Source organism: Cyprinus carpio, chromosome B23 (assembly GCF_018340385.1).
Source record: "Cyprinus carpio isolate SPL01 chromosome B23, ASM1834038v1, whole genome shotgun sequence".
NCBI lineage: Eukaryota > Metazoa > Chordata > Actinopteri > Cypriniformes > Cyprinidae > Cyprinus > Cyprinus carpio.
Genome location: NC_056619.1, coordinates 1,147,208 through 1,155,842, shown reverse-complemented (window position 1 = coordinate 1,155,842; position 8,635 = coordinate 1,147,208).

The following is an 8,635-nucleotide window of genomic DNA, read 5'->3' as shown; positions in this document are numbered from 1 at the left end:
TACTAACTGACTGAAATCTGTTTATTGCATTGCAAAAACCTTTAATTTAACATGTTAGAAACACGTTTAATGTGGGCAAGCTTTAGTCTTAACTTTGCACAAGCCATCATACTATAACAGAGAAACAAGGTTTTCAGCACTTGTGGGATTTGTTTCTGTTCATTTGCTTAGTTCCACTAACAGACTGTTTCTATTCACAGAAGCGCTAAACTGAGCGTTTTATGATTAGAAACTGAAACATAAGTTCATGATCACAAAACTAGTAACTGACTGAAATCTGTTTATTGCATTGCAAAAACATTTCATTTAACATGTTAGAAACACCTTTAATGTGGGCAAGCTTTAGTCTTAACTTTGCACAAACCAGCATACTATAACAGAGAAAGAAGGTTTTCAGCACTTGTGGGATTTGTTTCTGTTCATTTGCTTAGTTGCACTAACAGAGTGTTTCTGTTCACAGAAGCGCTAAACTGAGCGTTTTATGATTATAAGCTGAAACATAAGTTCATGATCACAAAACTAGTAACTGACTGAAATCTGTTTATTGCATTGCAAAAACCTTTCATTTAACATGTTAGAAACACCTTTAATGTGGGCAAGCTTTAGTCTTAACTTTGCACAAACCATCATAATATAACAGAGAAATAAGGTTTTCAGCACTTGTGGGCTTTGTTTCTGTTCATTTGCTCAGTTGCACTAACAGAGTGTTTCTGTCCACAGAAGCGCTAAACCTGAGCGTTTTATGATTAGAAGCTGAAACATAAGTTCATGATCACAAAACTAGTAACTGACTGAAATCTGTTTCTGCATTGCAAAAACATTTCATTTAATATGTTAGAAACACCTTTAATGTGGGCAAGCTTTAGTCTTAACTTTGCACAAACCAGCATACTATAACAGAGAAAGAAGGTTTTCAGCACTTGTGGGATTTGTTTCTGTTCATTTGCTTAGTTGCACTTACAGAGTGTTTCTGTTCTCAGAAGTGCTAAACTGAGCGTTTTATGATTAGAAGCTGAAACATAAGTTCGTGATCACAAAACTAGTAACTGACTGAAATCTGTTTTCTGCATTGCAAAAACATTTCATTTAACATGTTAGAAACACCTTTATTTTGGGCAAGCTTTAGTCTTAACTTTGTACAAACCATCATACTATAACAGACAAAGAAGGTTTTCAGCACTTGTGGGCTTTGTTTGTGTTCATTTGCTTAGTTGCACTAACAGAGTGTTTCTGTTCACAGAAGCGCTAAGCTGAGCATTTTATGATTAGAAGCTGAAACATAAGTTCATGATCACAAAACTAGTAACTGACTGAAATCTGTTTATTGCATTGCAAAAACCTTTCATTTAACATGTTAGAAACACTTTAATGTGGGCAAGCTTTAGTCTTAAATTTGCACAAACCAGCATACTATAACAGAGAAAGAAGGTTTTCAGCACTTGTTGGATTTGTTTCTGTTCATTTGCTTAGTTGCACTAACAGACTGTTTCTATTCACAGAAGCGCTAAACTGAGCGTTTTATGATTAGAAACTGAAACATAAGTTCATGATCACAAAACTAGTAACTGACTGAAATCTGTTTTCTGCATTGCAAAAACATTTCATTTAAGATGTTAGAAACACCTTTAATGTGGGCAAGCTTTAGTCTTAACTTTGTACAAACCATCATACACTAAAAGAGAAAGAAGGTTTTCAGCACTTGTGGGCTTTGTTTCTGTTCATTTGCTTAGTTGCACTAACAGAGTGTTTCTCTTCACAGTAGCGCTAAACTGAGCGTTTTATGATTAGAAGCTGAAACATAAGTTCATGATCACAAAACTAGTAACTGACTGAAATCTGTTTTCTGCATTGCAAAAACATTTCATTTAACATGTTAGAAACACCTTTATTGTGGGCAAGCTTTAGTCTTAACTTTGTACAAACCATCATACTATAACACAGAAAGAAGGTTTTCAGCACTTGTGGGCTTTGTTTCTGTTCATTTGCTTAGTTGCACTTACAGAGTGTTTCTGTTCACAGAAGCGCTAAACTGAGCGTTTTATGATTAGAAGCTGAAACATAAGTTCATGATCACAAAACTAGTAACTGACTGAAATCTGTTTATTGCATTGCAAAAACATTTCATTTACCATGTTAGAAACACATTTAATGTGGGCAAGCTTTAGTCTTAACTTTGTACAAAACAAACCATCATACTATAACAGAGAAAGAAGGTTTTCAGCACTTGTGGGCTTTTGTTTCTGTTCATTTGCTTAGTTGCACTAACAGAGGTGTTTCTCTTCACAGAAGCGCTAAACTGAGCGTTTTATGATTAGAAGCTGAAACATAAGTTCATGATCAAAAACTAGTAACTGACTGAAATCTGTTTATTGCATTGCAAAAAACATTTCATTTAACATGTTAGAAACACCTTTATTGTGGGCAAGCTTTAGTCTTAACTTTGTACAAACCATCATATACTCTAACAGAGAAAGAAGGTTTTCAGCACTTGTGGGCTTTGTTTCTGTTCATTTGCTTAGTTGCACTAACAGAGTGTTTCTGTTCACAGTAGCGCTAAACTGAGCGTTTTATGATTAGAAGCTGAAACATAAGTTCATGATCACAAAACTAGTAACTGACTGAAATCTGTTTATTGCATTGCAAAAACATTTCATTTAAGATGTTAGAAACACATTTAATGTGGGCAAGCTTTAGTCTTAACTTTGTACAAACCATCATACTATAACAGAGAAAGAAGGTTTTCAGCACTTGTGGGCTTTGTTTCTGTTCATTTGCTTAGTTGCACTAACAGAGTGTTTCTATTCACAGAAGCGCTAAACTGAGAGTTTTATGATTAGAAACTGAAACATAAGTTCATGATCACAAAACTAGTAACTGACTGAAATCTGTTTATTGCATTGCAAAAACATTTCATTTAAGATGTTAGAAACACCTTTAATGTGGGCAAGCTTTAGTCTTAACTTACACACAAACCATCATACTATAACAGAGAAAGAACGTTTTCAGCACTTGTGGGCTTTGTTTCTGTTCATTTGCTTAGTTGCACTAACAGAGTGTTTCTCTTAACAGTAGCGCTAAACTGAGCGTTTTATGATTAGAAGCTGAAACATAAGTTCATGATCACAAAACTAGAAACTGACTGAAATCTGTTTATTGCATTGCAAAAACATTTCATTTAACATGTTAGAAACACCTTTATTGTGGGCAAGCTTTAGTCTTAACTTTGTACAAACCATCATACTATAACAGAGAAAGAAGGTTTTCAGCACTTGTGGGATTTGTTTCTGTTCATTTGCTTAGTTGCACTAACAGAGTGTTTCTCTTCACAGAAGCGCTAAACTGAGAGCGTTTTATGATTAGAAGCTGAAACATAAGTTCATGATCACAAAACTAGTAACTGACTGAAATCTGTTTTATTGCATTGCAAAAACATTTCATTTAACATGTTAGAAAAACACTTTTAATGTGGGCAAGCTTTAGTCTTAACTTTTGTACAAACCGTCATACTATAACAGAGAAACAAGGTTTTCAGCACTTGTGGGCTTTGTTTCTGTTCATTTGCTTAGTTGCACTAACAGAGTGTTTCTGTTCACAGAAGCGCTAAACTGAGCGTTTTATGATTAGAAGCTGAAACATAAGTTCATGATCACAAAACTAGTAACTGACTGAAATCTGTTTTCTGCATTGCAAAAACATTTCATTTAACATGTTAGAAACACCTTTAATTTGGGCAAGCTTTAGTCATAACGTTGTACAAACCATCATACTATAACAGAGAAAGAAGGTTTTCAGCACTTGTGGGCTTTGTTTCTGTTCATTTGCTTAGTTGCACTAACAGAGAGTGTTTCTCTTCACAGAAGCGCTAAACTGAGCGTTTTTATGATTAGAAGCTGAAACATAAGTTCATGATCACAAAACTAGTAACTGACTGAAATCTGTTTATTTGCATTGCAAAAACATTTCATTTAACATGTTAGAAACACTTTAATGTGGGCAAGCTTTAGTCTTAACTTTGTCACAAACCATCATACTATAACACAGAAAGAAGGTTTTCAGCACTTGTGGGATTTGTTTCTGTTCATTTGCTTAGTTGCACTAACAGAGTGTTTCTATTCACAGAAGCGCTAAACTGAGCGTTTTATGATTAGAAGCTGAAACATAAGTTCATGATCACAAAACTAGTAACTGACTGAAATCTGTTTATTGCATTGCAAAAACCTTTCATTTAACATGTTAAAAACACGTTTAATGTGGGCAAGCTTTAGTCTTAACTTTGTACAAACCATCATACTATAACAGAGAAAGAAGGTTTTCAGCATTTGTGGGCTTTTTTTCTTTTCATTTGCTTAGTTGCACTACCAGAGTGTTTCTGTTCACAGAAGCGCTAAACTGAGCGTTTTATGATTAGAAGCTGAAACATAAGTTCATGATCACAAAACTAGTAACTGACTGAAATCTGTTATTGCATTGCAAAAACATTTCATTTAAGATGTTAGAAACACCTTTAATGTGGGCAAGCTTTAGTCTTAACTTTGTACAAACCATCATACTATAACAGAGAAAGAATGTTTTCAGCACTTGGGGGCTTTGTTTCTGTTCATTTGCTTAGTTGCACTAACAGAGTGTTTCTCTTCACAGTAGCGCTAAACTGAGCGTTTTATGATTAGAAGCTGAAACATAAGTTCATGATCACAAAACTAGAAACTGACTGAAAACTGTTTTCTTGCATTGCAAAAACATTTCATTTAACATGTTAGAAACACCTTTAATGTGGGCAAGCTTTAGTCTTAACTTTGTACAAACCATCATACTATAAGAGAGAAAGAAGGTTTTCAGCACTTGTGGGCTTTGTTTCTGTTCATTTGCTTAGTTGCACTAACAGAGTGTTTCTCTTCACAGAAGCGCTAAACTGAACGTTTTATGATTAGAAGCTGAAACATAAGTTCATGATCACAAAAACTAGTAACTGACTGAAATCTGTTTTTTGCATTGCAAAAACATTTCATTTAAGATGTTAAAACACTTTTGTGGGCAAGCTTTAGTCTTAACTTTGTACAAACCATCATACTATAACAGAGAAACAAGGTTTTCAGCACTTGTGGGCTTTGTTTCTGTTCATTTGCTTAGTTGCACTTAACAGAGTGTTTCTGTTCACAGAAGCGCTAAACTGAGCGTTTTATGATTAGAAGCTGAAACATAAGTTCATGATCACAAAACTAGTAACTGACTGAAATCTGTTTATTGCATTGCAAAAAAATTTCATTTAACATGTTAGAAACACATTTAATGTGGGCAAGCATTAGTCTTAACGTTGTACAAACCATCATACTATAACAGAGAAACAAGGTTTTCAGCACTTGTGGGCTTTGTTTCTGTTCATTTGCTTAGTTGCACTAACAGAGTGTTTCTCTTCACAGAAGCGCTAAACTGAGCGTTTTATGATTAGAAGCTGAAACATAAGTTCATGATCACAAAACTAGTAACTGACTGAAATCTGTTTATTGCATTGCAAAAACCTTTCATTTAACATGTTAGAAACACCTTTAATTTGGGCAAGCTTTAGTCATAACGTTGTACAAACCATCATACTATAACAGAGAAAGAAGGTTTTCAGCACTTGTGGGATTTGTTTCTGTTCATTTGCTTAGTTGCTCTAACAGAGTGTTTCTGTTCACAGAATCGCTAAACTGAGCGTTTTATGATTAGAAGCTGAAACATAAGTTCATGATCACAAAACTAGTAACTGACTGAAATCTGTTTATTGCATTGCAAAAAAATTTCATTTAACATGTTAGAAACACCTTTAATGTGAGCAAGCTTTAGTCTTAACTTTGTACAAACCATCATACTATAACAGTGAAGGAAGGTTTTCAGCACTTGTGGGCTTTCATTCTATTCATTTCCTTAGTTGCACTAACAGAGTGTTTCTGTTCACAGAAGCGCTAAACTGAGCGTTTTATGATTAGAAGCTGAAACATAAGTTCATGATCACAAAACTAGTAACTGACTGAAATCTGTTTATTGCATTGCAAAAACATTTCATTTAACATGTTAGAAACACCTTTATTGTGGGCAAGCTTTAGTCTTAACTTTGTACAAATCATCATACTATAACAGAGAAAGAAGGTTTTTCAGCACTTGTGGGCTTTGTTTCTGTTCATTTGCTTAGTTGCACTAACAGAGTGTTTCTCTTTACAGAAGCGCTAAACTGAGCGTTTTATGATTAGAAGCTGAAACATAAGTTCATGATCACAAAACTAGTAACTGACTGCAATCTGTTTTATTGCATTGCAAAAAAATTTCATTTAACATGTTAGAAACACATTTAATGTGGGCAAGCTTTAGTCTTAACTTTGTACAAACCATCATACTATAACAGAGAAAGAAGGTTTTCAGCATTTGTGGGATTTGTTTCTGTTCATTTGCTTAGTTGCTCTAACAGACTGTTTCTCTTCACAGAAGCACTAAACTGAGCGTTTTATGATTAGAAACTGAAACATAAGTTCATGATCACAAAACTAGTAACTGACTGAAATCTGTTTTAGCAATGCAGAAAACAGATTTCATTTAACATGTTAGAAACACTTTAATGTGGGCAAGCTTTAGTCTTAACTTTCTACAAACCATCATACTATAACACAGAAAGAAGGTTTTCAGCACTTGTGGGCTTTGTTTCTGTTCATTTGCTTAGTTGCACTAACAGAGTGTTTCTCTTCACAGAAGCGCTAAACTGAGCGTTTTATGATTAGAAGCTGAAACATAAGTTCATGATCACAAAACTAGTAACTGACTTAAATCTGTTTATTGCATTGCAAAAACTTTTTATTTAACATGTTAGAAACACGTTTAATGTGGGCAAGCTTTAGCTTAACTTTGTACAAACCATCATACTATAACACAGAAAGAAGGTTTTCAGAATTTGTGGGATTTGTTTCTGTTCATTTGCTTAGTTGCTCTAACAGAGTGTTTCTATTCACAGAAGCGCTTAACTGAGCGTTTTATGATTAGAAGCTGAAACATAAGTTCATGATCACAAAACTAGTAACTGACTAAAATCTGTTTATTGCATTGCAAAAACATTTCATTTAACATGTTAGAAACACCTTTATTGTGGGCAAGCTTTAGTCTTAACTTTGTACAAACGATCATTCTCTAACAGAGAAAGGAGGTTTTCAGCACTTGTGGGCTTTGTTTCTGTTCATTTGCTTAGTTGCACTAACAGAGTGTTTCTATTCACAGAAGCGCTAAACTGAGCGTTTTATGATTAGAAGCTGAAACATAAGTTCATGATCACAAAACTAGTAACTGACTGCAATCTGTTTTCTGCATTGCAAAAACATTTCATTTAACATGTTAGAAACACCTTTATTGTGGGCAAGCTTTAGTCTTAACTTTGTACAAACCATCATACTATAACACAGAAAGAAGGTTTTCAGCACTTGTGGGCTTTGTTTCTGTTCATTTGCTTAGTTGCACTAACAGAGTGTTTCTGTTCACAGAAGCGCTAAACTGAGCGTTTTATGATTAGAAGCTGAAACATAAGTTCATGATCACAAAACTAGAAACTGACTGAAAACTGTTTTCTGCATTGCAAAAACATTTCATTTAACATGTTAGAAACACCTTTAATTTGGGCAAGCTTTAGTCATAACGTTGTACAAACCATCATACTATAACAGAGAAAGAAGCTTTTCAGCACTTGTGGGCTTTGTTTCTGTTCATTTGCTTAGTTGCACTAACAGAGTGTTTCTGTTCACAGAAGCTCTAAACTGAGCGTTTTATGATTAGAAGCTGAAACATAAGTTCATGATCACAAAACTAGTAACTGACTGAAATCTGTTTTTTTGCATTGCAAAAACATTTTCATTTAACATGTTAGAAACACTTTAATTTGGGCAAGCTTTAGTCATAACGTTGTACAAACCATCATACTATAACAGAGAAAGAAGGTTTTCAGCACTTGTGGGATTTGTTTCTGTTCATTTGCTTAGTTGCACTAACAGAGTGTTTCTATTCACAGAAGCGCTAAACTGAGCGTTTTATGATTAGAAGCTGAAACATAAGTTCATGATCACAAAAACTAGTAACTGACTGAAATCTGTTTATTGCATTGCAAAAACATTTCATTTAACATGTTAGAAACACTTTAATGTGGGCAAGCTTTAGTCTTAACTTTGCACAAACCATCATACTATAACAGAGAAAGAAGGTTTTCAGCACTTGTGGGCTTTGTTTCTGTTCATTTGCTTAGTTGCACTAACAGAGTGTTTCTGTTCACAGACGCGCTAAACTGAGCGTTTTATGCTTAGAAGCTCAAACATATGTTCATGATCACAAAACTAGTAACTGACTGAAATCTGTTTATTGTTTTGCAAAAACATTTAATTTAACATGTTAGAAACACCTTTAATGTGGGCAAGCTTTAGTTTTAACTTTGCACAAACCATCATACTATAACAGAGAAAGAAGTTTTTCAGCACTTGTGGGCTTTGTTTCTGTTCATTTGCTTAGTTGCACTAACAGAGTGTTTCTCTTCACAGAAGCGCTAAACTGAGCGTTTTATGATTAGAAGCTGAAACATAAGTTCATGATCACAAAACTAGTAACTGACTGAAATCTGTTTATTGCATTGCAA